The 25,206-nt window shown below is 53.9% G+C and overlaps 1 protein-coding gene across 1 annotated transcript in view; it reads right to left on the bottom strand.

Annotated features, from left to right (window-relative positions):
• The window catches only part of PDE3B (phosphodiesterase 3B), a 510,152-nt gene that overhangs the window by 216,640 nt on the left and 268,306 nt on the right, over nucleotides 1-25,206 (bottom strand). The window lies entirely within an intron of this gene.

The raw sequence follows: 25,206 nt of genomic DNA, 5'->3' as shown, positions 1-25,206 counted from the left end.
GACAGTCTGGTCTCCTGTCCTAAGTTTGTCCCAATGTATCAGCCTAACAGACGATTGTCCAGACCCTGTACAACTGATCAAAGCTGATATGCTTGTTACAGTGTATCAGTGGAGGTTATCTATCAGCGGCACACATCCCCCTGCTGAGCTGTTACAGTGTATCAGCGGAGGTTATCTATCAGCGGCACACATCTCCCTGTGGAGCTGTTACAGTGTATCAGCGGAGGTTATCTATCAGCGGCACACATCTCCCTGTGGAGCTGTTACAGTGTATCAGCGGAGGTTATCTATCAGCGGCACACATCTCCCTGTGGAGCTGTTACAGTGTATCAGCGGAGGTCATCTATCAGAGGCACACATCCCCCTGTGGAGCTGTTACAGTGTATCAGCGGAGGTTATCTATCAGAGGCACACATCCCCCTGCTGAGCTGCGGAGCTGTTACAGTGTATCAGCGTAGGTCATCTATCAGCGGCACATATCCCCCTGCTGAGCTGCGGAGCTGTTACAGTGTATCAGCGGAGGTTATCTATCAGCGGCACACATCCCCCGGCTGAGCTGTTACAGTGTATCAGCGGAGGTCATCTATCAGCGGCACACATCCCCCTGCTGAGCTGCGGAGCTGTTACAGTGTATCAGCGGAGGTAATCTATCAGCGGCACATATCCCTCTGCTGAGCTGGGGAGCTGTTACAGTGTATCAGTGGAGGTTATCTATCAGCGGCACACATCCCCCTGCTGAGCTGTTACAGTGTATCAGCGGAGGTTATCTATCAGCGGCACACATCCCCCTGCTGAGCTGCGGAGCTGTTACAGTGTATCAGTGGAGGTTATCTATCAGCGGCACACATCCCCCTGCTGAGCTGTTACAGTGTATCAGCGGCACACATCCCCTGCTGAGCTGCGGAGCTGTTACAGTGTATCAGCGGAGGTTATCTATCAGCGGCACACATCCCCCTGCTGAGCTGCGGAGCTGTTACAGTGTATCAGCGGAGGTTATCTATCAGAGGCACACATCCCCCTGCTGAGCTGCGGAGCGGTTACAGTGTATCAGTGGAGGTTATCTATCAGCGGCACACATCCCTCTGCTGAGCTGTGGAGCTGTTACAGTGTATCAGCGGAGGTCATCTATCAGCGGCACACATCCCCCTGCTGAGCTGCGGAGCTGTTACAGTGTATCAGCGGAGGTTATCTATCAGCGGCACACATCCCCCTGATGAGCTGCGGAGCGGTTACAGTGTATCAGTGGAGGTTATCTATCAGCGGCACACATCCCTCTGCTGTGCTGCGGAGCTGTTACAGTGTATCAGCGGAGGTTATCTATCAGCGGCACAAATCCCCCTGCTGAGCTGTTACAGTGTATCAGTGGAGGTTATCAGCGGCACACATCCCCCTGCTGAGCTGCGGAGCGGTTACAGTGTATCAGCGGAGGTTATCTATCAGCGGCACACATCCCCCTGCTGAGCTGCGGAGCTGTTACAGTGTATCAGCGGAGGTCATCTATCAGCGGCACAAATCCCCCTGCTGAGCGGTTACAGTGTATCAGTGGAGGTTATCTATCAGCGGCACACATCCCTCTGCTGTGCTGCGGAGCTGTTACAGTGTATCAGCGGAGGTTATCTATCAGCGGCACAAATCCCCCTGCTGAGCTGTTACAGTGTATCAGTGGAGGTTATCTATCAGCGGCACACATCCCCCTGCTGAGCTGCGGAGCGGTTACAGTGTATCAGTGGAGGTCATCTATCAGCGGCACACATCCCTCTGCTGAGCTGCGGAGCTGTTACAGTGTATCAGCGGAGGTTATCTATCAGCGGCACAAATCCCCCTGCTGAGCTGTTACAGTGTATCAGTGGAGGTCATCTATCAGCGGCACACATCCCCCTGCTAAGCTGCGGAGCTGTTACAGTGTATCAGCGGAGGTTATCTATCAGCGGCACACATCCCTCTGCTGAGCTGTGGAGCTGTTACAGTGTATCAGCGGAGGTTATCTATCAGCGGTACACATCCCCCTGCTGAGCTGTTACAGTGTATCAGTGGAGGTTATCTATCAGCGGCACAAATCCCCCTGCTGAGCTGTTACAGTGTATCAGTGGAGGTCATCTATCAGCGGCACACATCCCCCTGCTGAGCTGCGGAGCTGTTACAGTGTATCAGCGGAGGTTATCTATCAGCGGCACACATCCCCCTGATGAGCTGCGGAGCGGTTACAGTGTATCAGTGGAGGTTATCTATCAGCGGCACACATCCCTCTGCTGTGCTGCGGAGCTGTTACAGTGTATCAGGGGAGGTTATCTATCAGCGGCACAAATCCCCCTGCTGAGCTGTTACAGTGTATCAGTGGAGGTTATCTATCAGCGGCACACATCCCCCTGCTGAGCTGCGGAGCGGTTACAGTGTATCAGCGGAGGTTATCTATCAGCGGCACACATCCCCCTGCTGAGCTGCGGAGCTGTTACAGTGTATCAGCGGAGGTCATCTATCAGCGGCACAAATCCCCCTGCTGAGCTGTTACAGTGTATCAGTGGAGGTTATCTATCAGCGGCACACATCCCTCTGCTGAGCTGCGGAGCTGTTACAGTGTATCAGCGGAGGTTATCTATCAGCGGCACAAATCCCCCTGCTGAGCTGTTACAGTGTATCAGTGGAGGTTATCTATCAGCGGCACACATCCCCCTGCTGAGCTGCGGAGCGGTTACAGTGTATCAGTGGAGGTCATCTATCAGCGGCACACATCCCTCTGCTGAGCTGCGGAGCTGTTACAGTGTATCAGCGGAGGTTATCTATCAGCGGCACAAATCCCCCTGCTGAGCTGTTACAGTGTATCAGTGGAGGTCATCTATCAGCGGCACACATCCCCCTGCTAAGCTGCGGAGCTGTTACAGTGTATCAGCGGAGGTTATCTATCAGCGGCACACATCCCTCTGCTGAGCTGCGGAGCTGTTACAGTGTATCAGCGGAGGTTATCTATCAGCGGCACAAATCCCCCTGCTGAGCTGTTACAGTGTACAAGTGGAGGTTATCTATCAGCGGCACACATCCCCCTGCTGAGCTGCGGAGCGGTTACAGTGTATCAGTGGAGGTTATCTATCAGCGGCACACATCCCCCTGCTGAGCTGCGGAGCTGTTACAGTGTATCAGCGGAGGTTATCTATCAGAGGCACATATCCCCCTGCTGAACTGCGGAGCTGTTACAGTGTATCAGTGGAGGTTATCTATCAGCGGCATACATCCCCCTGCTGAGCTGCGGAGCTGTTACAGTGTATCAGCGGAGGTTATCTATCAGAGGCACATATCCCCCTGCTGAACTGCGGAGCTGTTACAGTGTATCAGTGGAGGTTATCTATCAGCGGCACACATCCCTCTGCTGAGCTGTGGAGCTGTTACAGTGTATCAGCGGAGGTTATCTATCAGCGGCACACATCCCCCTGATGAGCTGCGGAGCGGTTACAGTGTATCAGCGGAGGTTATCTATCAGCGGCACACATCCCCCTGCGGAGCTGCGGAGCTGTTACAGTGTATCAGCGGAGGTCATCTATCAGCGGCACAAATCCCCCTGCTGAGCTGTTACAGTGTATCAGTGGAGGTTATCTATCAGCGGCACACATCCCCCTGCTGAGCTGCGGAGCTGTTACAGTGTATCAGCGGAGGTCATCTATCAGCGGCACAAATCCCCCTGCTGAGCTGTTACAGTGTATCAGTGGAGGTTATCTATCAGCGGCACACATCCCCCTGCTGAGCTGCGGAGCGGTTACAGTGTATCAGCGGAGGTTATCTATCAGCGGCACACATCCCCTTGCGGAGCTGTTACAGTGTATCAGTGGAGGTTATCTATCAGCGGCACACATCCCCCTGATGAGCTATGGAGCTGTTACAGTGTATCAGCGGAGGTCATCTATCAGCGGCACACATCCCTCTGCTGAGCTGTGGAGCTGTTACAGTGTATCAGCGGAGGTTATCTATCAGCGGCACACATCCCCCTGATGAGCTGCGGAGCGGTTACAGTGTATCAGTGGAGGTTATCTATCAGCGGCACACATCCCTCTGCTGAGCTGCGGAGCTGTTACAGTGTATCAGCGGAGGTCATCTATCAGCGGCACAAATCCCCCTACTGAGCTGTTACAGTGTATCAGTGGAGGTTATCTATCAGCGGCACACATCCCTCTGCTGAGCTGTGGAGCTGTTACAGTGTATCAGCGGAGGTTATCTATCAGCGGTACACATCCCCCTGCTGAGCTGTTACAGTGTATCAGTGGAGGTTATCTATCAGCGGCACACATCCCCCTGCTGAGCTGCGGAGCGGTTACAGTGTATCAGTGGAGGTTATCTATCAGCGGCACACATCCCTCTGCTGAGCTGTGGAGCTGTTACAGTGTATCAGCGGAGGTTATCTATCAGCGGTACACATCCCCCTGCTGAGCTGCGGAGCTGTTACAGTGTATCAGCGGAGGTTATCTATCAGAGGCACATATCCCCCTGCTGAGCTGCGGAGCTGTTACAGTGTATCAGCGGAGGTTATCTATCAGCGGCACACATCCCCCTGCTGAGCTGCGGAGCTGTTACAGTGTATCAGTGGAGGTTATCTATCAGCGGCACACATCCCCCTGCTGAGCTGCGGAGCGGTTACAGTGTATCAGTGGAGGTTATCTATCAGCGGCACACATCCCCCTGCTGAGCTGCGGAGCTGTTACAGTGTATCAGCGGAGGTTATCTATCAGAGGCACATATCCCCCTGCTGAGCTGCGGAGCTGTTACAGTGTATCAGTGGAGGTTATCTATCAGCGGCACACATCCCCCTGATGAGCTATGGAGCTGTTACAGTGTATCAGTGGAGGTTATCTATCAGCGGCACACATCCCCCTGCTGAGCTGTTACAGTGTATCAGCGGAGGTTATCTATCAGCGGCACACATCCCCCTGCTGAGCTGCGGAGCTGTTACAGTGTATCAGCGGAGGTTATCTATCAGCGGCACACATCCCCCTGCTGAGCTGGGGAGATGTTACAGTGTATCAGCGGAGGTTATCTATCAGCGGCACACATCCCCCTGCGGAGCTGTTACAGTGTATCAGTGGAGGTTATCTATCAGCGGCACACATCCCCCTGATGAGCTATGGAGCTGTTACAGTGTATCAGTGGAGGTTATCTATCAGCGGCACACATCCCCCTGCTGAGCTGTTACAGTGTATCAGCGGAGGTTATCTATCAGCGGCACACATCCCCCTGCTGAGCTGCGGAGCTGTTACAGTGTATCAGCGGAGGTTATCTATCAGCGGCACACATCCCCCTGCTGAGCTGCGGAGCGGTTACAGTGCATCAGTGGAGGTTATCTATCAGCGGCACACATCCCTCTGCTGAGCTGTGGAGCTGTTACAGTGTATCAGCGGAGGTTATCTATCAGCGGTACACATCCCCCTGCTGAGCTGCGGAGCTGTTACAGTGTATCAGCGGAGGTTATCTATCAGAGGCACATATCCCCCTGCTGAGCTGCGGAGCTGTTATAGTGTTATCAGTGGAGGTTATCTATCAGCGGCACACATCCCCCTGCTGAGCTGCGGAGCGGTTACAGTGTATCAGTGGAGGTTATCTATCAGCGGCACACATCCCCCTGCTGAGCTGCGGAGCTGTTACAGTGTATCAGCGGAGGTTATCTATCAGAGGCACATATCCCCCTGCTGAGCTGTGGAGCTGTTACAGTGTATCAGTGGAGGTTATCTATCAGAGGCACATATCCCACTGCTGAGCTGCGGAGCTGTTACAGTGTATCAGTGGAGGTTATCTATCAGCGGCACACATCCCCCTGATGAGCTATGGAGCTGTTACAGTGTATCAGCGGAGGTTATCTATCAGCGGCACACATCCCCCTGCTGAGCTGTGGAGCTGTTACAGTGTATCAGTGGAGGTTATCTATCAGCGGCACACATCCCCCTGCTGAGCTGTTACAGTGTATCAGCGGAGGTTATCTATCAGCGGCACACATCCCCCTGCTGAGCTGCGGAGCTGTTACAGTGTATCAGCGGAGGTTATCTATCAGCGGCACACATCCCCCTGCTGAGCTGTTACAGTGTATCAGTGGAGGTTATCTATCAGCGGCACACATCCCCCTGCTGAGCTGTGGAGCTGTTACAGTGTATCAGTGGAGGTTATCTATCAGCGGCACACATCCCCCTGCTGAGCTGTTACAGTGTATCAGCGGAGGTTATCTATCAGCGGCACACATCCCCCTGCTGAGCTGCGGAGCTGTTACAGTGTATCAGCGGAGGTTATCTATCAGCGGCACACATCCCCCTGCTGAGCTGGGGAGATGTTACAGTGTATCAGCGGAGGTTATCTATCAGCGGCACACATCCCCCTGCGGAGCTGTTACAGTGTATCAGTGGAGGTTATCTATCAGCGGCACACATCCCCCTGCTGAGCTGGGGAGCTGTTACAGTGTATCAGTGGAGGTTATCTATCAGCGGCACACATCCCCCTGCTGAGCTGTTACAGTGTATCAGTGGAGGTTATCTATCAGCGGCACACATCCCCCTGCGGAGCTGTTACAGTGTATCAGTGGAGGTTATCTATCAGCGGCACACATCCCCCTGCTGAGCTGCGGAGCTGTTACAGTGTATCAGTGGAGGTTATCTATCAGCGGCACACATCCCCCTGCTGAGCTGCGGAGCTGTTACAGTGTATCAGCGGAGGTTATCTATCAGAGGCACATATCCCCCTGCTGAGCTGCGGAGCTGTTACAGTGTATCAGTGGAGGTTATCTATCAGCGGCACACATCCCCCTGATGAGCTATGGAGCTGTTACAGTGTATCAGTGGAGGTTATCTATCAGCGGCACACATCCCCCTGATGAGCTATGGAGCTGTTACAGTGTATCAGCGGAGGTTATCTATCAGCGGCACACATCCCCCTGCTGAGCTGTGGAGCTGTTACAGTGTATCAGTGGAGGTTATCTATCAGCGGCACACATCCCCCTGCTGAGCTGTTACAGTGTATCAGCGGAGGTTATCTATCAGCGGCACACATCCCCCTGCTGAGCTGCGGAGCTGTTACAGTGTATCAGCGGAGGTTATCTATCAGCGGCACACATCCCCCTGCTGAGCTGTTACAGTGTATCAGTGGAGGTTATCTATCAGCGGCACACATCCCCCTGCTGAGCTGTGGAGCTGTTACAGTGTATCAGTGGAGGTTATCTATCAGCGGCACACATCCCCCTGCTGAGCTGTTACAGTGTATCAGCGGAGGTTATCTATCAGCGGCACACATCCCCCTGCTGAGCTGCGGAGCTGTTACAGTGTATCAGCGGAGGTTATCTATCAGCGGCACACATCCCCCTGCTGAGCTGGGGAGATGTTACAGTGTATCAGCGGAGGTTATCTATCAGCGGCACACATCCCCCTGCGGAGCTGTTACAGTGTATCAGTGGAGGTTATCTATCAGCGGCACACATCCCCCTGCTGAGCTGGGGAGCTGTTACAGTGTATCAGTGGAGGTTATCTATCAGCGGCACACATCCCCCTGCTGAGCTGTTACAGTGTATCAGTGGAGGTTATCTATCAGCGGCACACATCCCCCTGCGGAGCTGTTACAGTGTATCAGTGGAGGTTATCTATCAGCGGCACACATCCCCCTGCTGAGCTGCGGAGCTGTTACAGTGTATCAGTGGAGGTTATCTATCAGCGGCACACATCCCCCTGCTGAGCTGCGGAGCTGTTACAGTGTATCAGCGGAGGTTATCTATCAGAGGCACATATCCCCCTGCTGAGCTGCGGAGCTGTTACAGTGTATCAGTGGAGGTTATCTATCAGCGGCACACATCCCCCTGATGAGCTATGGAGCTGTTACAGTGTATCAGTGGAGGTTATCTATCAGCGGCACACATCCCCCTGCTGAGCTGTTACAGTGTATCAGCGGAGGTTATCTATCAGCGGCACACATCCCCCTGCTGAGCTGCGGAGCTGTTACAGTGTATCAGTGGAGGTTATCTATCAGCGGCACACATCCCCCTGCTGAGCTGCGGAGCGGTTACAGTGTATCAGTGGAGGTTATCTATCAGCGGCACACATCCCCCTGCTGAGCTGCGGAGCTGTTACAGTGTATCAGCGGAGGTTATCTATCAGAGGCACATATCCCCCTGCTGAGCTGCGGAGCTGTTACAGTGTATCAGTGGAGGTTATCTATCAGCGGCACACATCCCCCTGATGAGCTATGGAGCTGTTACAGTGTATCAGTGGAGGTTATCTATCAGCGGCACACATCCCCCTGCTGAGCTGTTACAGTGTATCAGTGGAGGTTATCTATCAGCGGCACACATCCCCCTGCTGAGCTGTTACAGTGTATCAGCGGAGGTTATCTATCAGCGGCACACATCCCCCTGCTGAGCTGCGGAGCTGTTACAGTGTATCAGCGGAGGTTATCTATCAGCGGCACACATCCCCCTGCTGAGCTGGGGAGATGTTACAGTGTATCAGCGGAGGTTATCTATCAGCGGCACACATCCCCCTGCGGAGCTGTTACAGTGTATCAGTGGAGGTTATCTATCAGCGGCACACATCCCCCTGATGAGCTATGGAGCTGTTACAGTGTATCAGTGGAGGTTATCTATCAGCGGCACACATCCCCCTGCTGAGCTGTTACAGTGTATCAGCGGAGGTTATCTATCAGCGGCACACATCCCCCTGCTGAGCTGCGGAGCTGTTACAGTGTATCAGCGGAGGTTATCTATCAGCGGCACACATCCCCCTGCTGAGCTGCGGAGCGGTTACAGTGCATCAGTGGAGGTTATCTATCAGCGGCACACATCCCTCTGCTGAGCTGTGGAGCTGTTACAGTGTATCAGCGGAGGTTATCTATCAGCGGTACACATCCCCCTGCTGAGCTGCGGAGCTGTTACAGTGTATCAGCGGAGGTTATCTATCAGAGGCACATATCCCCCTGCTGAGCTGCGGAGCTGTTACAGTGTATCAGTGGAGGTTATCTATCAGCGGCACACATCCCCCTGATGAGCTATGGAGCTGTTACAGTGTATCAGCGGAGGTTATCTATCAGCGGCACACATCCCCCTGCTGAGCTGTGGAGCTGTTACAGTGTATCAGTGGAGGTTATCTATCAGCGGCACACATCCCCCTGCTGAGCTGTTACAGTGTATCAGCGGAGGTTATCTATCAGCGGCACACATCCCCCTGCTGAGCTGCGGAGCTGTTACAGTGTATCAGCGGAGGTTATCTATCAGCGGCACACATCCCCCTGCTGAGCTGTTACAGTGTATCAGTGGAGGTTATCTATCAGCGGCACACATCCCCCTGCTGAGCTGTGGAGCTGTTACAGTGTATCAGTGGAGGTTATCTATCAGCGGCACACATCCCCCTGCGGAGCTGTTACAGTGTATCAGCGGAGGTTATCTATCAGCGGCACACATCCCCCTGCTGAGCTGGGGAGATGTTACAGTGTATCAGCGGAGGTTATCTATCAGCGGCACACATCCCCCTGCTGAGCTGCGGAGCTGTTACAGTGTATCAGCGGAGGTTATCTATCAGCGGCACACATCCCCCTGCTGAGCTGGGGAGATGTTACAGTGTATCAGCGGAGGTTATCTATCAGCGGCACACATCCCCCTGCGGAGCTGTTACAGTGTATCAGTGGAGGTTATCTATCAGCGGCACACATCCCCCTGCTGAGCTGGGGAGCTGTTACAGTGTATCAGTGGAGGTTATCTATCAGCGGCACACATCCCCCTGCTGAGCTGTTACAGTGTATCAGTGGAGGTTATCTATCAGCGGCACACATCCCCCTGCGGAGCTGTTACAGTGTATCAGTGGAGGTTATCTATCAGCGGCACACATCCCCCTGCTGAGCTGCGGAGCTGTTACAGTGTATCAGTGGAGGTTATCTATCAGCGGCACACATCCCCCTGCTGAGCTGCGGAGCTGTTACAGTGTATCAGCGGAGGTTATCTATCAGAGGCACATATCCCCCTGCTGAGCTGCGGAGCTGTTACAGTGTATCAGTGGAGGTTATCTATCAGCGGCACACATCCCCCTGATGAGCTATGGAGCTGTTACAGTGTATCAGTGGAGGTTATCTATCAGCGGCACACATCCCCCTGCTGAGCTGTTACAGTGTATCAGCGGAGGTTATCTATCAGCGGCACACATCCCCCTGCTGAGCTGCGGAGCTGTTACAGTGTATCAGCGGAGGTTATCTATCAGCGGCACACATCCCCCTGCTGAGCTGGGGAGATGTTACAGTGTATCAGGGGAGGTTATCTATCAGCGGCACACATCCCCCTGCGGAGCTGTTACAGTGTATCAGTGGAGGTTATCTATCAGCGGCACACATCCCCCTGATGAGCTATGGAGCTGTTACAGTGTATCAGTGGAGGTTATCTATCAGCGGCACACATCCCCCTGCTGAGCTGTTACAGTGTATCAGCGGAGGTTATCTATCAGCGGCACACATCCCCCTGCTGAGCTGCGGAGCTGTTACAGTGTATCAGCGGAGGTTATCTATCAGCGGCACACATCCCCCTGCTGAGCTGCGGAGCGGTTACAGTGCATCAGTGGAGGTCATCTATCAGCGGCACACATCCCCCTGCTGAGCTGCGGAGCGGTTACAGTGTATCAGTGGAGGTTATCTATCAGCGGCACACATCCCTCTGCTGAGCTGTGGAGCTGTTACAGTGTATCAGCGGAGGTTATCTATCAGCGGTACACATCCCCCTGCTGAGCTGCGGAGCTGTTACAGTGTATCAGCGGAGGTTATCTATCAGCGGCACACATCCCCCTGCTGAGCTGCGGAGCGGTTACAGTGTATCAGTGGAGGTTATCTATCAGCGGCACACATCCCCCTGCTGAGCTGCGGAGCTGTTACAGTGTATCAGCGGAGGTTATCTATCAGAGGCACATATCCCCCTGCTGAGCTGTGGAGCTGTTACAGTGTATCAGTGGAGGTTATCTATCAGAGGCACATATCCCACTGCTGAGCTGCGGAGCTGTTACAGTGTATCAGTGGAGGTTATCTATCAGCGGCACACATCCCCCTGATGAGCTATGGAGCTGTTACAGTGTATCAGCGGAGGTTATCTATCAGCGGCACACATCCCCCTGCTGAGCTGTGGAGCTGTTACAGTGTATCAGTGGAGGTTATCTATCAGCGGCACACATCCCCCTGCTGAGCTGTGGAGCTGTTACAGTGTATCAGCGGAGGTTATCTATCAGCGGTACACATCCCCCTGCTGAGCTGTTACAGTGTATCAGCGGAGGTTATCTATCAGCGGCACACATCCCCCTGCTGAGCTGTTACAGTGTATCAGCGGAGGTTATCTATCAGCGGCACACATCCCCCTGCTGAGCTGCGGAGCTGTTACAGTGTATCAGCGGAGGTTATCTATCAGCGGCACACATCCCCCTGCTGAGCTGTTACAGTGTATCAGTGGAGGTTATCTATCAGCGGCACACATCCCCCTGCTGAGCTGTGGAGCTGTTACAGTGTATCAGTGGAGGTTATCTATCAGCGGCACACATCCCCCTGCTGAGCTGTTACAGTGTATCAGCGGAGGTTATCTATCAGCGGCACACATCCCCCTGCTGAGCTGCGGAGCTGTTACAGTGTATCAGCGGAGGTTATCTATCAGCGGCACACATCCCCCTGCTGAGCTGGGGAGATGTTACAGTGTATCAGCGGAGGTTATCTATCAGCGGCACACATCCCCCTGCGGAGCTGTTACAGTGTATCAGTGGAGGTTATCTATCAGCGGCACACATCCCCCTGCTGAGCTGGGGAGCTGTTACAGTGTATCAGTGGAGGTTATCTATCAGCGGCACACATCCCCCTGCTGAGCTGTTACAGTGTATCAGTGGAGGTTATCTATCAGCGGCACACATCCCCCTGCGGAGCTGTTACAGTGTATCAGTGGAGGTTATCTATCAGCGGCACACATCCCCCTGCTGAGCTGCGGAGCTGTTACAGTGTATCAGTGGAGGTTATCTATCAGCGGCACACATCCCCCTGCTGAGCTGCGGAGCTGTTACAGTGTATCAGCGGAGGTTATCTATCAGCGGCACACATCCCCCTGCTGAGCTGCTGAGCTGTTACAGTGTATCAGCGGAGGTTATCTATCAGCGGCACACATCCCCCTGCGGAGCTGTTACAGTGTATCAGCGGAGGTTATCTATCAGAGGCACACATCCCCCTGCTGAGCTGTTACAGTGTATCAGTGGAGGTTATCTATCAGCGGCACACATCCCCCTGCTGAGCTGCGGAGCTGTTACAGTGCATCAGCGGAGGTTATCTATCAGCGGCACACATCCCCCTGCTGAGCTGGGGAGATGTTACAGTGTATCAGCGGAGGTTATCTATCAGCGGCACACATCCCCCTGCTGAGCTGCGGAGCTGTTACAGTGTATCAGCGGAGGTTATCTATCAGCGGCACACATCCCCCTGCTGAGCTGGGGAGATGTTACAGTGTATCAGCGGAGGTTATCTATCAGCGGCACACATCCCCCTGCGGAGCTGTTACAGTGTATCAGTGGAGGTTATCTATCAGCGGCACACATCCCCCTGCTGAGCTGGGGAGCTGTTACAGTGTATCAGTGGAGGTTATCTATCAGCGGCACACATCCCCCTGCTGAGCTGTTACAGTGTATCAGTGGAGGTTATCTATCAGCGGCACACATCCCCCTGCGGAGCTGTTACAGTGTATCAGTGGAGGTTATCTATCAGCGGCACACATCCCCCTGCTGAGCTGCGGAGCTGTTACAGTGTATCAGTGGAGGTTATCTATCAGCGGCACACATCCCCCTGCTGAGCTGCGGAGCTGTTACAGTGTATCAGCGGAGGTTATCTATCAGCGGCACACATCCCCCTGCTGAGCTGCTGAGCTGTTACAGTGTATCAGCGGAGGTTATCTATCAGCGGCACACATCCCCCTGCGGAGCTGTTACAGTGTATCAGCGGAGGTTATCTATCAGAGGCACACATCCCCCTGCTGAGCTGTTACAGTGTATCAGTGGAGGTTATCTATCAGCGGCACACATCCCCCTGCTGAGCTGCGGAGCTGTTACAGTGCATCAGCGGAGGTTATCTATCAGCGGCACACATCCCCCTGCTGAGCTGGGGAGATGTTACAGTGTATCAGCGGAGGTTATCTATCAGCGGCACACATCCCTCTGCGGAGCTGTTACAGTGTATCAGTGGAGGTTATCTATCAGCGGCACACATCCCCCTGCTGAGCTGGGGAGCTGTTACAGTGTATCAGCGGAGGTTATCTATCAGCGGCACACATCCCCCTGCTGAGCTGCGGAGCTGTTACAGTGTATCAGCGGAGGTTATCTATCAGCGGCACACATCCCCCTGCTGAGCTGCGGAGCGGTTACAGTTTATCAGGGGAGGTTATCTATCAGCGGCACACATCCCCCTGCTGAGCTGTGGAGCTGTTACAGTGTATCAGCGGAGGTTATCTATCAGCGGCACACATCCCCCTGCTGAGCTGTGGAGCTGTTACAGTGTATCAGTGGAGGTTATCTATCAGCGGCACACATCCCTCTGCTGAGCTGCGGAGCTGTTACAGTGTATCAGTGGAGGTTATCTATCAGCGGCACACATCCTTCTGCTGAGCTGCGGAGCTGTTACAGTGTATCAGTGGAGGTTATCTATCAGCGGCACACATCCCTCTGCTGAGCTGCGGAGCTGTTACAGTGTATCAGTGGAGGTTATCTATCAGAGGCACACATCCCCCTGCTGAGCTGTTACAGTGTATCAGTGGAGGTTATCTATCAGCGGCACACATCCCCCTGCTGAGCTGTTACAGTGTATCAGTGGAGGTTATCTATCAGCGGCACACATCCCCCTGCGGAGCTGTTACAGTGTATCAGTGGAGGTTATCTATCAGCGGCACACATCCCCCTGCGGAGCTGTTACAGTGTATCAGTGGAGGTTATCTATCAGCGGCACACATCCCCCTGCTGAGCTGTTACAGTGTATCAGCGGAGGTTATCTATCAGCGGCACACATCCCCCTGCGGAGCTGTTACAGTGTATCAGTGGAGGTTATCTATCAGCGGCACACATCCCCCTGCTGAGCTGTGGAGCTGTTACAGTGTATCAGCGGAGGTTATCTATCAGAGGCACACATCCCCCTGCTGAGCTGCGGAGCTGTTACACTGTATCAGCGGAGGTTATCTATCAGCGGCACACATCCCCCTGCTGAGCTGCGGAGCTGTTACAGTGTATCAGCGGAGGTCATCTATCAGCGGCACACATCCCCCTGCTGAGCTGTGGAGCTGTTACAGTGTATCAGCGGAGGTTATCTATCAGCGGCACACATCCCCCTGCGGAGCTGTTACAGTGTATCAGCGGAGGTTATCTATCAGCGGCACACATCCCCCTGCTGAGCTGTGGAGCTGTTACAGTGTATCAGCGGAGGTTATCTATCAGCGGCACACATCCCCCTGCTGAGCTGTGGAGCTGTTACAGTGTATCAGTGGAGGTTATCTATCAGAGGCACACATCCCCCTGCTGAGCTGCTGAGCTGTTACAGTGTATCAGCGGAGGTTATCTATCAGCGGCACACATCCCCCTGCTGAGCTGTGGAGCTGTTACAGTGTATCAGTGGAGGTTATCTATCAGCGGCACACATCCCCCTGCTGAACTGCGGAGCTGTTACAGTGTATCAGCGGAGGTTATCTATCAGAGGCACACATCCCCCTGCTGAGCTGCTGAGCTGTTACAGTGTATCAGCGGAGGTTATCTATCAGCGGCACACATCCCCCTGCTGAGCTGTGGAGCTGTTACAGTGTATCAGTGGAGGTTATCTATCAGCGGCACACATCTCCCTGCTGAACTGCGGAGCTGTTACAGTGTATCAGCGGAGGTTATCTATCAGCGGCACACATCCCCCTGCTGAGCTGTGGAGCTGTTACAGTGTATCAGTGGAGGTTATCTATCAGCGGCACACATCCCCCTGCTGAACTGCGGAGCTGTTACAGTGTATCAGCGGAGGTTATCTATCAGAGGCACACATCCCCCTGCTGAGCTGCTGAGCTGTTACAGTGTATCAGTGGAGGTTATCTATCAGCGGCACACATCCCCCTGCTGAGCTGTGGAGCTGTTACAGTGTATCAGTGGAGGTTATCTATCAGCGGTACACATCCCCCTGCTGAGCTGCGGAGCTGTTACAGTGTATCAGCGGAGGTTATCTATCAGCGGCACACATCCCCCTGCGGAGCTGTTACAGTGTATCAGTGGAGGTTATCTATCAGCGGCACACATCCCCCTGCTGAGCTGTTACAGTGTATCAGTGGAGGTTATCTATCAGCGGCACACATCCCCCTGCGGAGCTGTTACAGTGTATCAGTGGAGGTTATCTATCAGCTGCACACATCCCCCTGCTGAGCTGTTACAGTGTATCAGCGGAGGTTATCTATCAGCGGCACACATCCCCCTGCGGAGCTGTTACAGTGTATCAGTGGAGGTTATCTATCAGCGGCACACATCCCCCTGCTGAGCTGCGGAGCTGTTACAGTGTATCAGCGGAGGTTATCTATCAGCGGCACACATCCCCCTGCTGAGCTGCTGAGCTGTTACAGTGTATCAGCGGAGGTTATCTATCAGCGGCACACATCCCCCTGCGGAGCTGTTACAGTGTATCAGTGGAGGTTATCTATCAGCGGCACACATCCCCCTGCTGAACTGCGGAGCTGTTACAGTGTATCAGCGGAGGTTATCTATCAGCGGCACACATCCCCCTGCTGAGCTGCTGAGCTGTTACAGTGCATCAGTGGAGGTTATCTATCAGCGGCACACATCCCCCTGCTGAGCTGTTACAGTGTATCAGCGGAGGTTATCTATCAGCGGCACACATCCCCCTGCTGAGCTGTGGAGCTGTTACAGTGTATCAGCGGAGGTTATCTATCAGCGGCACACATCCCCCTGCTGAGCTGGGGAGATGTTACAGTGTATCAGCGGAGGTTATCTATCAGCGGCACACATCCCCCTGCGGAGCTGTTACAGTGTATCAGTGGAGGTTATCTATCAGCGGCACACATCCCCCTGCTGAGCTGGGGAGCTGTTACAGTGTATCAGTGGAGGTTATCTATCAGCGGCACACATCCCCCTGCGGAGCTGTTACAGTGTATCAGTGGAGGTTATCTATCAGCGGCACACATCCCCCTGCTGAGCTGCGGAGCTGTTACAGTGTATCAGTGGAGGTTATCTATCAGCGGCACACATCCCCCTGCTGAGCTGCGGAGCTGTTACAGTGTATCAGCGGAGGTTATCTATCAGCGGCACACATCCCCCTGCTGAGCTGCGGAGCTGTTACAGTGTATCAGCGGAGGTTATCTATCAGCGGCACACATCCCCCTGCTGAGCTGCTGAGCTGTTACAGTGTATCAGCGGAGGTTATCTATCAGCGGCACACATCCCCCTGCGGAGCTGTTACAGTGTATCAGCGGAGGTTATCTATCAGCGGCACACATCCCCCTGCTGAGCTGTGGAGCTGTTACAGTGTATCAGTGGAGGTTATCTATCAGCGGCACACATCCCCCTGCTGAGCTGCGGAGCTGTTACAGTGTATCAGCGGAGGTTATCTATCAGCGGCACACATCCCCCTGCTGAGCTGCGGAGCGGTTACAGTTTATCAGCGGAGGTTATCTATCAGCGGCACACATCCCCCTGCTGAGCTGTGGAGCTGTTACAGTGTATCAGCGGAGGTTATCTATCAGCGGCACACATCCCCCTGCTGAGCTGTGGAGCTGTTACAGTGTATCAGTGGAGGTTATCTATCAGCGGCACACATCCCTCTGCTGAGCTGCGGAGCTGTTACAGTGTATCAGTGGAGGTTATCTATCAGCGGCACACATCCCTCTGCTGAGCTGCGGAGCTGTTACAGTGTATCAGTGGAGGTTATCTATCAGCGGCACACATCCCCCTGCTGAGCTGTGGAGCTGTTACAGTGTATCAGTGGAGGTTATCTATCAGCGGCACACATGCCTCTGCTGAGCTGCGGAGCTTTTACAGTGTATCAGTGGAGGTTATCTATCAGCGGCACATATCCCCCTGCTGAGCTGCGGAGCTGTTACAGTGTATCAGCGGAGGTTATCTATCAGCGGCACATATCCCCCTGCTGAGCTGCGGAGCTGTTACAGTGTATCAGCGGAGGTTATCTATCAGAGGCACATATCCCCCTGCTGAGCTGCGGAGCTGTTACAGTGTATCAGTGGAGGTTATCTATCAGCGGCACACATCCCCCTGCTGAGCTGTGGAGCTGTTACAGTGTATCAGCGGAGGTTATCTATCAGCGGCACACATCCCCCTGCTGAGCTGCGGAGCTGTTACAGTGTATCAGCGGAGGTCATCTATCAGCGGCACACATCCCCCTGCTGAGCTGTGGAGCTGTTACAGTGTATCAGCGGAGGTTATCTATCAGCGGCACACATCCCCCTGCGGAGCTGTTACAGTGTATCAGCGGAGGTTATCTATCAGCGGCACACATCCCCCTGCGGAGCTGTTACAGTGTATCAGCGGAGGTTATCTATCAGCGGCACACATCCCCCTGCGGAGCTGTTACAGTGTATCAGCGGAGGTTATCTATCAGCGGCACACATCCCCCTGCGGAGCTGTTACAGTGTATCAGTGGAGGTTATCTATCAGCGGCACACATCCCCCTGCTGAGCTGTTACAGTGTATCAGTGGAGGTTATCTATCAGCGGCACACATCCCCCTGCGGAGCTGTTACAGTGTATCAGTGGAGGTTATCTATCAGCGGCACACATCCCCCTGCTGAGCTGTTACAGTGTATCAGCGGAGGTTATCTATCAGCGGCACACATCCCCCTGCGGAGCTGTTACAGTGTATCAGTGGAGGTTATCTATCAGCGGCACACATCCCCCTGCTGAGCTGTGGAGCTGTTACAGTGTATCAGCGGAGGTTATCTATCAGCGGCACACATCCCCCTGCTGAGCTGCGGAGCTGTTACAGTGTATCAGCGGAGGTCATCTATCAGCGGCACACATCCCCCTGCTGAGCTGTGGAGCTGTTACAGTGTATCAGCGGAGGTTATCTATCAGCGGCACACATCCCCCTGCGGAGCTGTTACAGTGTATCAGCGGAGGTTATCTATCAGCGGCACACATCCCCCTGCGGAGCTGTTACAGTGTATCAGTGGAGGTTATCTATCAGCGGCACACATCCCTCTGCTGAGCTGTTACAGTGTATCAGCGGAGGTTATCTATCAGCGGCACACATCCCCCTGCGGAGCTGTTACAGTGTATCAGCGGAGGTTATCTATCAGCGGCACACATCCCCCTGCGGAGCTGTTACAGTGTATCAGTGGAGGTTATCTATCAGCGGCACACATCCCTCTGCTGAGCTGCGGAGCTGTTACAGTGTATCAGCGGAGGTTATCTATCAGCGGCACAAATCCCCCTGCTGAGCTGTTACAGTGTATCAGTGGAGGTTATCTATCAGCGGCACACATCCCCCTGCTGAGCTGCGGAGCGGTTACAGTGTATCAGTGGAGGTCATCTATCAGCGGCACACATCCCTCTGCTGAGCTGCGGAGCTGTTACAGTGTATCAGCGGAGGTTATCTATCAGCGGCACAAATCCCCCTGCTGAGCTGTTACAGTGTATCAGTGGAGGTCATCTATCAGCGGCACACATCCCCCTGCTAAGCTGCGGAGCTGTTACAGTGTATCAGCGGAGGTTATCTATCAGCGGCACACATCCCTCTGCTGAGCTGCGGAGCTGTTACAGTGTATCAGCGGAGGTTATCTATCAGCGGCACAAATCCCCCTGCTGAGCTGTTACAGTGTACAAGTGGAGGTTATCTATCAGCGGCACACATCCCCCTGCTGAGCTGCGGAGCGGTTACAGTGTATCAGTGGAGGTTATCTATCAGCGGCACACATCCCCCTGCTGAGCTGCGGAGCTGTTACAGTGTATCAGCGGAGGTTATCTATCAGAGGCACATATCCCCCTGCTGAACTGCGGAGCTGTTACAGTGTATCAGTGGAGGTTATCTATCAGCGGCATACATCCCCCTGCTGAGCTGCGGAGCTGTTACAGTGTATCAGCGGAGGTTATCTATCAGAGGCACATATCCCCCTGCTGAACTGCGGAGCTGTTACAGTGTATCAGTGGAGGTTATCTATCAGCGGCACACATCCCTCTGCTGAGCTGTGGAGCTGTTACAGTGTATCAGCGGAGGTTATCTATCAGCGGCACACATCCCCCTGATGAGCTGCGGAGCGGTTACAGTGTATCAGCGGAGGTTATCTATCAGCGGCACACATCCCCCTGCGGAGCTGCGGAGCTGTTACAGTGTATCAGCGGAGGTCATCTATCAGCGGCACAAATCCCCCTGCTGAGCTGTTACAGTGTATCAGTGGAGGTTATCTATCAGCGGCACACATCCCCCTGCTGAGCTGCGGAGCTGTTACAGTGTATCAGCGGAGGTCATCTATCAGCGGCACAAATCCCCCTGCTGAGCTGTTACAGTGTATCAGTGGAGGTTATCTATCAGCGGCACACATCCCCCTGCTGAGCTGCGGAGCGGTTACAGTTTATCAGCGGAGGTTATCTATCAGCGGCACACATCCCCCTGCTGAGCTGTGGAGCTGTTACAGTGTATCAGCGGAGGTTATCTATCAGCGGCACACATCCCCCTGCTGAGCTGTGGAGCTGTTACAGTGTATCAGTGGAGGTTATCTATCAGCGGCACACATCCCCCTGCGGAGCTGTTACAGTGTATCAGTGGAGGTTATCTATCAGCGGCACACATCCCCCTGCGGAGCTGTTACAGTGTATCAGTGGAGGTTATCTATCAGCGGCACACATCCCTCTGCTGAGCTGTTACAGTGTATCAGCGGAGGTTATCTATCAGCGGCACACATCCCCCTGCGGAGCTGTTACAGTGTATCAGCGGAGGTTATCTATCAGCGGCACACATCCCCCTGCGGAGCTGTTACAGTGTATCAGTGGAGGTTATCTATCAGCGGCACACATCCCCCTGCTGAGCTGTTACAGTGTATCAGTGGAGGTTATCTATCAGCGGCACACATCCCCCTGCGGAGCTGTTACAGTGTATCAGTGGAGGTTATCTATCAGCGGCACACATCCCCCTGCTGAGCTGTTACAGTGTATCAGCGGAGGTTATCTATCAGCGGCACACATCCCCCTGCGGAGCTGTTACAGTGTATCAGTGGAGGTTATCTATCAGCGGCACACATCCCCCTGCTGAGCTGTGGAGCTGTTACAGTGTATCAGCGGAGGTTATCTATCAGCGGCACACATCCCCCTGCTGAGCTGCGGAGCTGTTACAGTGTATCAGCGGAGGTCATCTATCAGCGGCACACATCCCCCTGCTGAGCTGTGGAGCTGTTACAGTGTATCAGCGGAGGTTATCTATCAGCGGCACACATCCCCCTGCGGAGCTGTTACAGTGTATCAGCGGAGGTTATCTATCAGCGGCACACATCCCCCTGCGGAGCTGTTACAGTGTATCAGTGGAGGTTATCTATCAGCGGCACACATCCCTCTGCTGAGCTGTTACAGTGTATCAGCGGAGGTTATCTATCAGCGGCACACATCCCCCTGCGGAGCTGTTACAGTGTATCAGCGGAGGTTATCTATCAGCGGCACACATCCCCCTGCGGAGCTGTTACAGTGTATCAGTGGAGGTTATCTATCAGCGGCACACATCCCTCTGCTGAGCTGCGGAGCTGTTACAGTGTATCAGCGGAGGTTATCTATCAGCGGCACAAATCCCCCTGCTGAGCTGTTACAGTGTATCAGTGGAGGTTATCTATCAGCGGCACACATCCCCCTGCTGAGCTGCGGAGCGGTTACAGTGTATCAGTGGAGGTCATCTATCAGCGGCACACATCCCTCTGCTGAGCTGCGGAGCTGTTACAGTGTATCAGCGGAGGTTATCTATCAGCGGCACAAATCCCCCTGCTGAGCTGTTACAGTGTATCAGTGGAGGTCATCTATCAGCGGCACACATCCCCCTGCTAAGCTGCGGAGCTGTTACAGTGTATCAGCGGAGGTTATCTATCAGCGGCACACATCCCTCTGCTGAGTTGCGGAGCTGTTACAGTGTATCAGCGGAGGTTATCTATCAGCGGCACAAATCCCCCTGCTGAGCTGTTACAGTGTACAAGTGGAGGTTATCTATCAGCGGCACACATCCCCCTGCTGAGCTGCGGAGCGGTTACAGTGTATCAGTGGAGGTTATCTATCAGCGGCACACATCCCCCTGCTGAGCTGCGGAGCTGTTACAGTGTATCAGCGGAGGTTATCTATCAGAGGCACATATCCCCCTGCTGAACTGCGGAGCTGTTACAGTGTATCAGTGGAGGTTATCTATCAGCGGCATACATCCCCCTGCTGAGCTGCGGAGCTGTTACAGTGTATCAGCGGAGGTTATCTATCAGAGGCACATATCCCCCTGCTGAACTGCGGAGCTGTTACAGTGTATCAGTGGAGGTTATCTATCAGCGGCACACATCCCTCTGCTGAGCTGTGGAGCTGTTACAGTGTATCAGCGGAGGTTATCTATCAGCGGCACACATCCCCCTGATGAGCTGCGGAGCGGTTACAGTGTATCAGCGGAGGTTATCTATCAGCGGCACACATTCCCCTGCGGAGCTGCGGAGCTGTTACAGTGTATCAGCGGAGGTCATCTATCAGCGGCACAAATCCCCCTGCTGAGCTGTTACAGTGTATCAGTGGAGGTTATCTATCAGCGGCACACATCCCCCTGCTGAGCTGCGGAGCTGTTACAGTGTATCAGCGGAGGTCATCTATCAGCGGCACAAATCCCCCTGCTGAGCTGTTACAGTGTATCAGTGGAGGTTATCTATCAGCGGCACACATCCCCCTGCTGAGCTGCGGAGCGGTTACAGTGTATCAGCGGAGGTTATCTATCAGCGGCACACATCCCCTTGCGGAGCTGCGGAGCTGTTACAGTGTATCAGTGGAGGTTATCTATCAGCGGCACACATCCCCCTGATGAGCTATGGAGCTGTTACAGTGTATCAGCGGAGGTCATCTATCAGCGGCACACATCCCTCTGCTGAGCTGTGGAGCTGTTACAGTGTATCAGCGGAGGTTATCTATCAGCGGCACACATCCCCCTGATGAGCTGCGGAGCGGTTACAGTGTATCAGTGGAGGTTATCTATCAGCGGCACACATCCCTCTGCTGAGCTGCGGAGCTGTTACAGTGTATCAGCGGAGGTCATCTATCAGCGGCACAAATCCCCCTACTGAGCTGTTACAGTGTATCAGTGGAGGTTATCTATCAGCGGCACACATCCCTCTGCTGAGCTGTGGAGCTGTTACAGTGTATCAGCGGAGGTTATCTATCAGCGGTACACATCCCCCTGCTGAGCTGTTACAGTGTATCAGTGGAGGTTATCTATCAGCGGCACACATCCCCCTGCTGAGCTGCGGAGCGGTTACAGTGTATCAGTGGAGGTTATCTATCAGCGGCACACATCCCTCTGCTGAGCTGTGGAGCTGTTACAGTGTATCAGCGGAGGTTATCTATCAGCGGTACACATCCCCCTGCTGAGCTGCGGAGCTGTTACAGTGTATCAGCGGAGGTTATCTATCAGAGGCACATATCCCCCTGCTGAGCTGCGGAGCTGTTACAGTGTATCAGCGGAGGTTATCTATCAGCGGCACACATCCCCCTGCTGAGCTGCGGAGCTGTTACAGTGTATCAGTGGAGGTTATCTATCAGCGGCACACATCCCCCTGCTGAGCTGCGGAGCGGTTACAGTGTATCAGTGGAGGTTATCTATCAGCGGCACACATCCCCCTGCTGAGCTGCGGAGCTGTTACAGTGTATCAGCGGAGGTTATCTATCAGAGGCACATATCCCCCTGCTGAGCTGCGGAGCTGTTACAGTGTATCAGTGGAGGTTATCTATCAGCGGCACACATCCCCCTGATGAGCTATGGAGCTGTTACAGTGTATCAGTGGAGGTTATCTATCAGCGGCACACATCCCCCTGCTGAGCTGTTACAGTGTATCAGTGGAGGTTATCTATCAGCGGCACACATCCCCCTGCTGAGCTGTTACAGTGTATCAGCGGAGGTTATCTATCAGCGGCACACATCCCCCTGCTGAGCTGCGGAGCTGTTACAGTGTATCAGCGGAGGTTATCTATCAGCGGCACACATCCCCCTGCTGAGCTGGGGAGATGTTACAGTGTATCAGCGGAGGTTATCTATCAGCGGCACACATCCCCCTGCGGAGCTGTTACAGTGTATCAGTGGAGGTTATCTATCAGCGGCACACATCCCCCTGATGAGCTATGGAGCTGTTACAGTGTATCAGTGGAGGTTATCTATCAGCGGCACACATCCCCCTGCTGAGCTGTTACTGTGTATCAGCGGAGGTTATCTATCAGCGGCACACATCCCCCTGCTGAGCTGCGGAGCTGTTACAGTGTATCAGCGGAGGTTATCTATCAGCGGCACACATCCCCCTGCTGAGCTGCGGAGCGGTTACAGTGCATCAGTGGAGGTTATCTATCAGCGGCACACATCCCTCTGCTGAGCTGTGGAGCTGTTACAGTGTATCAGCGGAGGTTATCTATCAGCGGTACACATCCCCCTGCTGAGCTGCGGAGCTGTTACAGTGTATCAGCGGAGGTTATCTATCAGAGGCACATATCCCCCTGCTGAGCTGCGGAGCTGTTACAGTGTATCAGTGGAGGTTATCTATCAGCGGCACACATCCCCCTGCTGAGCTGCGGAGCGGTTACAGTGTATCAGTGGAGGTTATCTATCAGCGGCACACATCCCCCTGCTGAGCTGCGGAGCTGTTACAGTGTATCAGCGGAGGTTATCTATCAGAGGCACATATCCCCCTGCTGAGCTGTGGAGCTGTTACAGTGTATCAGTGGAGGTTATCTATCAGAGGCACATATCCCCCTGCTGAGCTGCGGAGCTGTTACAGTGTATCAGTGGAGGTTATCTATCAGCGGCACACATCCCCCTGATGAGCTATGGAGCTGTTACAGTGTATCAGCGGAGGTTATCTATCAGCGGCACACATCCCCCTGCTGAGCTGTGGAGCTGTTACAGTGTATCAGTGGAGGTTATCTATCAGCGGCACACATCCCCCTGCTGAGCTGTGGAGCTGTTACAGTGTATCAGTGGAGGTTATCTATCAGCGGCACACATCCCCCTGCTGAGCTGTTACAGTGTATCAGCGGAGGTTATCTATCAGCGGCACACATCCCCCTGCTGAGCTGCGGAGCTGTTACAGTGTATCAGCGGAGGTTATCTATCAGCGGCACACATCCCCCTGCTGAGCTGTTACAGTGTATCAGTGGAGGTTATCTATCAGCGGCACACATCCCCCTGCTGAGCTGTGGAGCTGTTACAGTGTATCAGTGGAGGTTATCTATCAGCGGCACACATCCCCCTGCTGAGCTGTTACAGTGTATCAGCGGAGGTTATCTATCAGCGGCACACATCCCCCTGCTGAGCTGCGGAGCTGTTACAGTGTATCAGCGGAGGTTATCTATCAGCGGCACACATCCCCCTGCTGAGCTGGGGAGATGTTACAGTGTATCAGCGGAGGTTATCTATCAGCGGCACACATCCCCCTGCGGAGCTGTTACAGTGTATCAGTGGAGGTTATCTATCAGCGGCACACATCCCCCTGCTGAGCTGGGGAGCTGTTACAGTGTATCAGTGGAGGTTATCTATCAGCGGCACACATCCCCCTGCTGAGCTGTTACAGTGTATCAGTGGAGGTTATCTATCAGCGGCACACATCCCCCTGCGGAGCTGTTACAGTGTATCAGTGGAGGTTATCTATCAGCGGCACACATCCCCCTGCTGAGCTGCGGAGCTGTTACAGTGTATCAGTGGAGGTTATCTATCAGCGGCACACATCCCCCTGCTGAGCTGCGGAGCTGTTACAGTGTATCAGCGGAGGTTATCTATCAGCGGCACACATCCCCCTGCTGAGCTGCTGAGCTGTTACAGTGTATCAGCGGAGGTTATCTATCAGCGGCACACATCCCCCTGCGGAGCTGTTACAGTGTATCAGCGGAGGTTATCTATCAGAGGCACACATCCCCCTGCTGAGCTGTTACAGTGTATCAGTGGAGGTTATCTATCAGCGGCACACATCCCCCTGCTGAGCTGCGGAGCTGTTACAGTGCATCAGCGGAGGTTATCTATCAGCGGCACACATCCC

This window comes from Phyllobates terribilis, unplaced genomic scaffold (assembly GCF_046119375.1).
Source record: "Phyllobates terribilis strain yellow unplaced genomic scaffold, ASM4611937v1 Scaffold_13__5_contigs__length_258822181, whole genome shotgun sequence".
Lineage (NCBI taxonomy): Eukaryota > Metazoa > Chordata > Amphibia > Anura > Dendrobatidae > Phyllobates > Phyllobates terribilis.
Note: the sequence above shows the minus strand (reverse complement) of the source record. Positions and strands in the feature narration are given on the sequence as shown.